Here is a 7,719-nt window from a genome sequence, read left to right on the forward strand (position 1 = left end):
GGTTTCATAGTGTAGTGGTCATCACGTCTGCTTCACACGCAGAAGGTCCTGGGTTCAATCCCCAGTGAAACCAATCTGTTTTCGCTGTTGAAGTAATTTGCTATCAACCTGTAATATATAAAATTCTTGGTTTCGTTGCCAAATGACAATACATTTTGGCTTCCATCACAAAGAGAACTACTATTTTGGGTTTCTTTTTTATTGTCCATTTTAGCAGAAACTTTTCATCAGGATTCATAGTGTAGTGGTCATCATGTCTGCTTAACACGTAGAAGGTCCTGGGTTTAATCCCCAGTAAAACCAGTCTGTTCTTGGTGTTGAAATAATACCCTATCAAACTACAATATATGAAGTTCTTGGCTTTGTTGCAGAATGATGGGATGTTTTGGCTTCCATCACCAACAGAACTAAGAATTTTTTTTTTTTTTCCCTGGCGGTCAAAACTCGTCTCCAATTGCCATTGCTTTGCAGGATTTCATAGTGTAGTGGTCATCACGTCTGCTTAACACGCAGAAGGTCCTGGGTTCTATCCCCAGTGAAACCAGTCTCTTCTTGGTGTTGAAATAATACCCTATCCAACTGCAATACATGAAGTTCTTGGCTTTGTTGCCGAATGACGGGATGTTTTAGCTTCCATAACCAACAGAACTACGAATTATTTTTTTTTCCTGGCAGTCAAATTTCGTCTCTAATTGCCATTACTTTGCAGGAATCACAGGTTTTAAAGTGTGGTGGTCATCAAGTCTGCTTCATATGCAGAATGTTCTGGGTTCAATACCCAAGGAAACCAATCTGTTTTCGGTGTTGAAGTAATTTCCTATCAACCTGTAAAGTATGAAATTCTTGGTTTCGTTGCCAAATGACAATACATTTTGGCTTCTATCACAAGGAGAACTACGATTTTGGGTTTCTTTTTATTGAACATTTTAGCAGAAAACATAATCCCATATTATAACAATCCTGTTTGTTTCAAAATTTATAGTTCCCATAAATACAAAAGCAAACGATTAAACTGTGTAGAAAAAAGTAACACATTCAATGTAATCTTCAATTTAAGCAATATCCCTTTGTAGGAATAAAACTGGTAAAATATGTAATAAAAATTGTAAATGTTTCATTACCAAAAACACTTTTCTTCAGCAATAAAAAGGCCCCATCAGTTACAATTCTGCTCTGCTTGCCAATACACAGTAACTTTCCAGAAGGTTTCATAGTGTAGTAGTCATCACGTCTGCTTAACACTGGTTCAATCCCCAGTAAAAGCAATCTGTTCTTGGTGTTGAACTAATACCCTATCAAACTACAATATATGAAGTTCTTGGCTTTGTTGCCGAATGATGGGATGTTTTGGCTTCCATCACCAACAGAACTAATAATTTTTTTCCCCTGGCGGTCAAAACTCGTTTTCAATTGCCATTGCTTTGCAGGATTTCACAGGTTTCATAGTGTAGTGGTCATCACGTCTGCTTCACACGCAGAAGGTCCTGGGTTCAATCTTTTTTATTGAACATTTTAGCAGAAAACATAATCCCATATTATAACAATCCTGTTTGTTTCAAAATTTATAGTTCCCATAAATACAAAAGCAAACGATTAAACTGTGTAGAAAAAAGTAACACATTCAATGTAATCTTCAATTTAAGCAATATCCCTTTGTAGGAATAAAACTGGTATAATATGTAATAAAAATTGTAAATGTTTCATTACCAAAAACACTTTTCTTCAGCAATAAAAAGGCCTCGTCAGTTACAATTCTGCACTGCTTGCCAATACATAGTAACTTTCCAGAAGGTTTCATAGTGTAGTAGTCATCACGTCTGCTTAACACTGGTTCAATTCCCAGTAAAAGCAATCTGTTCTCGGTGTTGAAATAATACCCTATCAAACTACAATATATGAAGTTCTTGGCTTTGTTGCCGAAAGATGGGATGTTTTGGCTTCCATCACCAACAGAACTAATATTTTTTTTCCCCTGGCGGTCAAAACTCGTTTTCAATTGCCATTGCTTTGCAGGATTTCACAGGTTTCATAGTGTAGTGGTCATCACGTCTGCTTCACACGCAGAAGGTCCTGGGTTTAATCCCCAGTAAAACCAGTCTGTTCTTGGTGTTAAAATAATACCCTATCCAACTGCAATACATGAAGTTCTTGGCTTTGTTGCCGAATGATGGGATGTTTTAGCTTCCATAACCAACAGAACTACGAATATTTTTTTCTTCCTGGCAGTCAAATTTCGTCTCTAATTGCCATTGCTTTGCAGGAATCACAGGTTTTAAAGTGTGGTGGTCATCAAGTCTGCTTCATATGCAAAACGTTCTGGGTTCAATACCCAGTGAAACCAATCTGTTTTCGGTGTTGAAGTAATTTCCTATCAACCTGTAAAGTTTGAAATTCTTGGTTTCGTTGCCAAATGACAATACATTTTGGCTTCTATCACAAAGAGAACTACGATTTTGGGTTTCTTTTTTATTGAACATTTTAGCAGAAAACATAATCCCATATTATAACAATCATGTTTGTTTCAAAATTTATAGTTCCCATAAATACAAAAGCAAACGATTAAACTGTGTAGAAAAAAGTAACACATTCAATGTAACCTTCAATTTAAGCAATATCCCTTTGTAGGAATAAAACTGGTAAAATATGTAATAAAAATTGTAAATGTTTCATTACCAAAAACACTTTTCTTCAGCAATAAAAAGGCCCCATCAGTTACAATTCTGCTCTGCTTGCCAATACACAGTAACTTTCCAGAAGGTTTCATAGTGTAGTAGTCATCACGTCTGCTTAACAATGGTTCAATCCCCAGTAAAAGCAATCTGTTCTTGGTGTTGAAATAATACCCTATCAAACTACAATATATGAAGTTCTTGGCTTTGTTGCCGAATGATGGGATGTTTTGGCTTCCATCACCAACAGAACTAATAATTTTTTTCCCCTGGCTGTCAAAACTCGTTTTCAATTGCCATTGCTTTGCAGGATATCACAGGTTTCATAGTGTAGTGGTCATCACGTCTGCTTCACACGCAGAAGGTCCTGGGTTCAATCCCCAGTGAAACCAATCTGTTTTCGCTATCAACCTGTAATATATAAAATTCTTGGTTTCGTTGCCAAATGACAATACATTTTGGCTTCCATCACAAAGAGAACTACTATTTTGGGTTTCTTTTTCATTTTAGCAGAAAACATAATCCCATATTATAAAAATCCTGTTTGTTTAAAAATATATAGTTCCCATAAATACAAAAGCAAACGACTAAACTGTGTAGAAGAAAGTAACACATTCAATGTAAACTTCAATTTAAGCAATATCCCTTTGTTGGAATAAAACTGGTAAAATATGTAATAAAAATTTTAAATGTTTCATTACCAAAAATACTTTCCTTCAGCAAGAAAAAGGCCCCGTCAGTCACAATTCTGCTCTGCTAGCCAATACACAGTAACTTTTCATCAGGTTTCATAGTGTAGTGGTCATCACGTCTGCTTAACACGCAGAAGGTCCTGGGTTCAATCCCCAGTGAAACCAATCTCTTCTTGGTGTTGAAATAATACCCTATCCAACTGCAATATATGAATTTCTTGGCTTTGTTGCTGAATAACAGGATGTTTTGTCTTCCATCACCAACAGAACTTTGAATTTTTTTTTTTTTCCCTGGCGGTCAAAACTCGTCTCCAATTGCCATTGCTTTGCAGGATTTCACAGGTTTCATAGTGTAGTGGTTATCACGTCTGCTTAACACGCAGAAGGTCCTAGGTTCAAGCCCCAGTGAAACCAGTCTCTTCTTGGTGTTGAAATAATACCCTATCAAACTACAATATATGAAGTTCTTGGCTTTGTTGCAGAATGATGGGATGTTTTGGCTTCCATCACCAACAGAACTACGATTTTTTTTTTTTTCCTGGCAGTCAAATTTCGTCTCTAATTGCCCTTACTTTGCAGGAATCACAGGTTTTAAAGTGTGGTGGTCATCAAGTCTGCTTCATATGCAGAACGTTCTGGGTTCAATACCCAGTGAAACCAATCTGTTTTCGGTGTTGAAGTAATTTCCTATCAACCTGTAAAGTGTGAAATTCTTGGTTTCATTGCCAAATGACAATACATTTTGGCTTCTATCACAAGGAGAACTACGATTTTGGGTTTCTTTTTTATTGAACATTTTAGCAGAAAACATAATCCCATATTATAACAATCCTGTTTGTTTCAAAATTTATAGTTCCCATAAATACAAAAGCAAACGATTAAACTATGTAGAAAAAAGTAACACATTCAATGTAAACTTCAATTTAAGCAATATCCCTTTGTAGGAATAAAACTGGTAAAATATGTAATAAAAATTGAAAATGTTTCATTACCAAAAATACTTTCCTTCAGCAATAAAAAGGCCCCGTCAGTCACAATTCTGCTCTGCTAGCCAATACACAGTAACGTTTCATTAAGATTCATAGTGTAGTGGTCATCACGTCTGCTTAACACGCAGAAAGTCCTGGGTTTAATCCCCAGTAAAATCAGTCTGTTCTTGGTGTTGAAATAATACCTTATCCAACTACAATACATGAAGTTCTTGGCTTTGTTGCCGAATGATGGGATGTTTTAGCTTCCATAACCAAAGAAACTACGAATTATTTTTTTTTCCTGGCAGTCAAATTTCGTTTCTAATTGCCATTACTTTGCAGCAATCACAGGTTTTAAAGTGTGGTGGTCATCAAGTCTGCTTCATATGCAGAACGTTCTGGGTTCAATACCCAGTGAAACCAATCTGTTTTCGGTGTTGAAGTAATTTCCTATCAACCTGTAAAGTATGAAATTCTTGGTTTCGTTGCCAAATGACAATACATTTTGGCTTCTATCACAAGGAGAACTACGATTTTGGGTTTCTTTTTTATTGAACATTTTAGCAGAAAACATAATCCCATATTATAACAATCCTGTTTGTTTCAAAATTTATAGTTCCCATAAATACAGTGAAACCAGTCTCTTCTTGGTGTTGAAATAATACCCTATCCAACTGCAATACATGAAGTTCTTGGCTTTGTTGCCGAATGATGGGATGTTTTAGCTTCCAAAACCAAAGGAACTACGAATTTTTTTTTTTTCCTGGCAGTCAAATTTCGTCTCTAATTGCCATTACTTTGCAGGAATCACAGGTTTTAAAGTGTGGTGGTCATCAAGTCTGCTTCATATGCAGAACGTTCTGGGTTCAATACCCAGTGAAACCAGTCTGTTTTCGGTGTTGAAGTAATTTCCTATCAACCTGTAAAGTATGCAATTCTTGGTTTCGTTGCCAAATGACAATACATTTTGGCTTCTATCACAAGGAGAACTACGATTTTGGGTTTCTTTTTTATTGAACATTTTAGCAGAAAACATAATCCCATATTATAAAAAAACCTGTTTGTTTTAAAATATATAGTTCCCATAAATACAAAAGCAAACGACTAAACTATGTAGAAAAAAGTAACACATTCAATGTAAACTTCAATTTAAGCAATATCCCTTAGTAGGAATACAACTCGTAAAATATGTAATAAAAATTGGAAATGTTTCATTACCAAAAATACTTTCCTTCAGCAATAAAAAGGCCCGGTCAGTCACAATTCTGCTCTGCTAGCCAATACACAGTAACTTTTCATCAGGATTCAGAGTGTAGTGGTCATCATGTCTGCTTAACACGGAAAGGTCCTGGGTTTAATCCCCAGTAAAACCAGTCTGTTCTTGGTGTTGAAATAATACCCTATCAAACTACAATATATGAAGTTCTTGGCTTTGTTGCAGAATGATGGGATGTTTTGGCTTCCATCACCAACAGAACTAAGAATTTATTTTTTTTTTCCCTGGCGGTCAAAACTCGTCTCCAATTGCCATTGCTTTGCAGGATTTTACAGGTTTCATAGTGTAGAGGTCATCACGTCTGCTTAACACGCAGAAGGTCTTGGGTTCAATCCCCAGTGAAACCAGTCTCTTCTTGGTGTTGAAATAATACCCTATCAACCTGCAATATAATAAGTACTTGGCTTTGTTGCCGAATAACAGGATGTTTTGGCTTCCATCACAAGGAGAACTACGATTTTGGGTTTCTTTTTTATTGAACATTTAAGCAGAAAACATAATCCCATATTATAACAATCCTGTTTGTTTCAGAACAAAGAAAAAAAGTAACACATTCAATGTAAACTTCAATTTAAGCAATATCCCTTTGTAGGAATAAAACTGGTAAAATATGTAATAAAAATTGTAAATGTTTCATTACCAAAAACACTTTTCTTCAGCAATAAAAAGGTCCCGTCAGTTACAATTCTGCTCTGCTTGCCAATACACAGTAACTTTCCAGAAGGTTTCATAGTGTAGTAGTCATCACATCTGCTTAACACTGGTTCAATCCCCAGTAAAAGCAATCTGTTCTTGGTGTTGAAATAATACTCTATCAAACTACAATATATGAAGTTCTTGGCTTTGTTGCCGAATGATGGGATGTTTTGGCTTCCATCACCAACAGAACTAATAATTTTTTTCCCCTGGCGGTCAAAACTCGTTTTCAATTGCCATTGCTATGCAGGATTTCACAGGTTTCATAGTGTAGTGGTCATCACGTCTGCTTCACACGCAGAAGGTCCTGGGTTCAATCCCCAGTGAAACCCATCTGTCCTTGGTGTTGAAATAATACCCTATCAACCTGTAATATATAAAATTCTTCGTTTCGTTGCCAAATGACAATACATTTTGGCTTCCATCACAAAGAGAACTACTATTTTGGGTTTCTTTTTTATTGTCCATTTTAGCAGAAAACATAATCCCATATTATAAAAATCCTGTTTGTTTTAAAATATATAGTTCCCATAAATACAAAAGCAAACGACTAAACTGTGTAGAAAAAAGGAACACATTCAATGTAAACTTCAATTTAAGCAATATCCCTTTGTAGGAATAAAACTGGTAAAATATGTAATAAAAATTGTAAATGTTTCATTACCAAAAACACTTTTCTTCAGCAATAAAAAGGCCCCATCAGTTACAGTTCTGCTCTGCTTGCCAATACACAGTAACTTTCCAGAAGGTTTCATAGTGTAGTAGTCATCACGTCTGCTTAACACTGGTTCAATCCCCAGTAAAAGCAATCTGTTCTTAGTGTTGAAATAATACCCTATCAAACTACAATATATGAAGTTCTTGGCTTTGTTGCCGAATGATGGGATGTTTTGGCTTCCATCACCAACAGAACTAATATTTTTTTTTCCCCTGGCGGTCAAAACTCGTTTTCAATTGCCATTGCTTTGCAGGATTTCACAGGTTTCATAGTGTAGTGGTCATCACGTCTGCTTCACACGCAGAAGGTCCTGGGTTCAATCCCCAGTGAAACCAATCTCCTCTTGGTGTTGAAATAATACACTATCCAACTATAATATATGAAGTTCTTGGCTTTGTTGTCGAATAACAGGATGTTTTGGCTTCCAACAGAACTTTGATATTTTTTTTTTTTCCCTGGCGGTCAAAATCGTCTCCAATTGCCATTGCTTTGCAGGATTTCACAGGTTTCATAGTGTAGTGGTCATCACGTCTGCTTAACACGCAGAAGGTTCTTGGTTCAATCCCCAGTGAAACCAATCTGTTCTTGGTGTTGAAATAATACCCTATTTAACTACAATACATGAAGTTCTTGGCTTTGTTGCCGAATGACGGGATGTTTTAGCTTCCATAACCAACAGAACTACGAATTTTTTTTT

General features: G+C 36.0%; 4 non-coding genes across 4 annotated transcripts; all 4 read left to right on the forward strand.

The window, feature by feature from the left end:
- Positions 1 to 73, forward strand: TRNAV-CAC (transfer RNA valine (anticodon CAC)). Its single transcript has one exon. It is a non-coding gene; the product is annotated as a tRNA-Val (tRNA).
- A 2,915-nt stretch (positions 74 to 2,988) lies between these two features.
- On the forward strand, positions 2,989 to 3,061 carry TRNAV-CAC (transfer RNA valine (anticodon CAC)). The gene has a single exon. It is a non-coding gene; the product is annotated as a tRNA-Val (tRNA).
- A 392-nt stretch (positions 3,062 to 3,453) lies between these two features.
- Positions 3,454 to 3,526, forward strand: TRNAV-AAC (transfer RNA valine (anticodon AAC)). The gene has a single exon. It is a non-coding gene; the product is annotated as a tRNA-Val (tRNA).
- A 3,758-nt stretch (positions 3,527 to 7,284) lies between these two features.
- On the forward strand, positions 7,285 to 7,357 carry TRNAV-CAC (transfer RNA valine (anticodon CAC)). The gene has a single exon. It is a non-coding gene; the product is annotated as a tRNA-Val (tRNA).
- Positions 7,358 to 7,719: the final 362 nt, after the last annotated feature.

Source organism: Anomaloglossus baeobatrachus, chromosome 2 (assembly GCF_048569485.1).
Source record: "Anomaloglossus baeobatrachus isolate aAnoBae1 chromosome 2, aAnoBae1.hap1, whole genome shotgun sequence".
NCBI lineage: Eukaryota > Metazoa > Chordata > Amphibia > Anura > Aromobatidae > Anomaloglossus > Anomaloglossus baeobatrachus.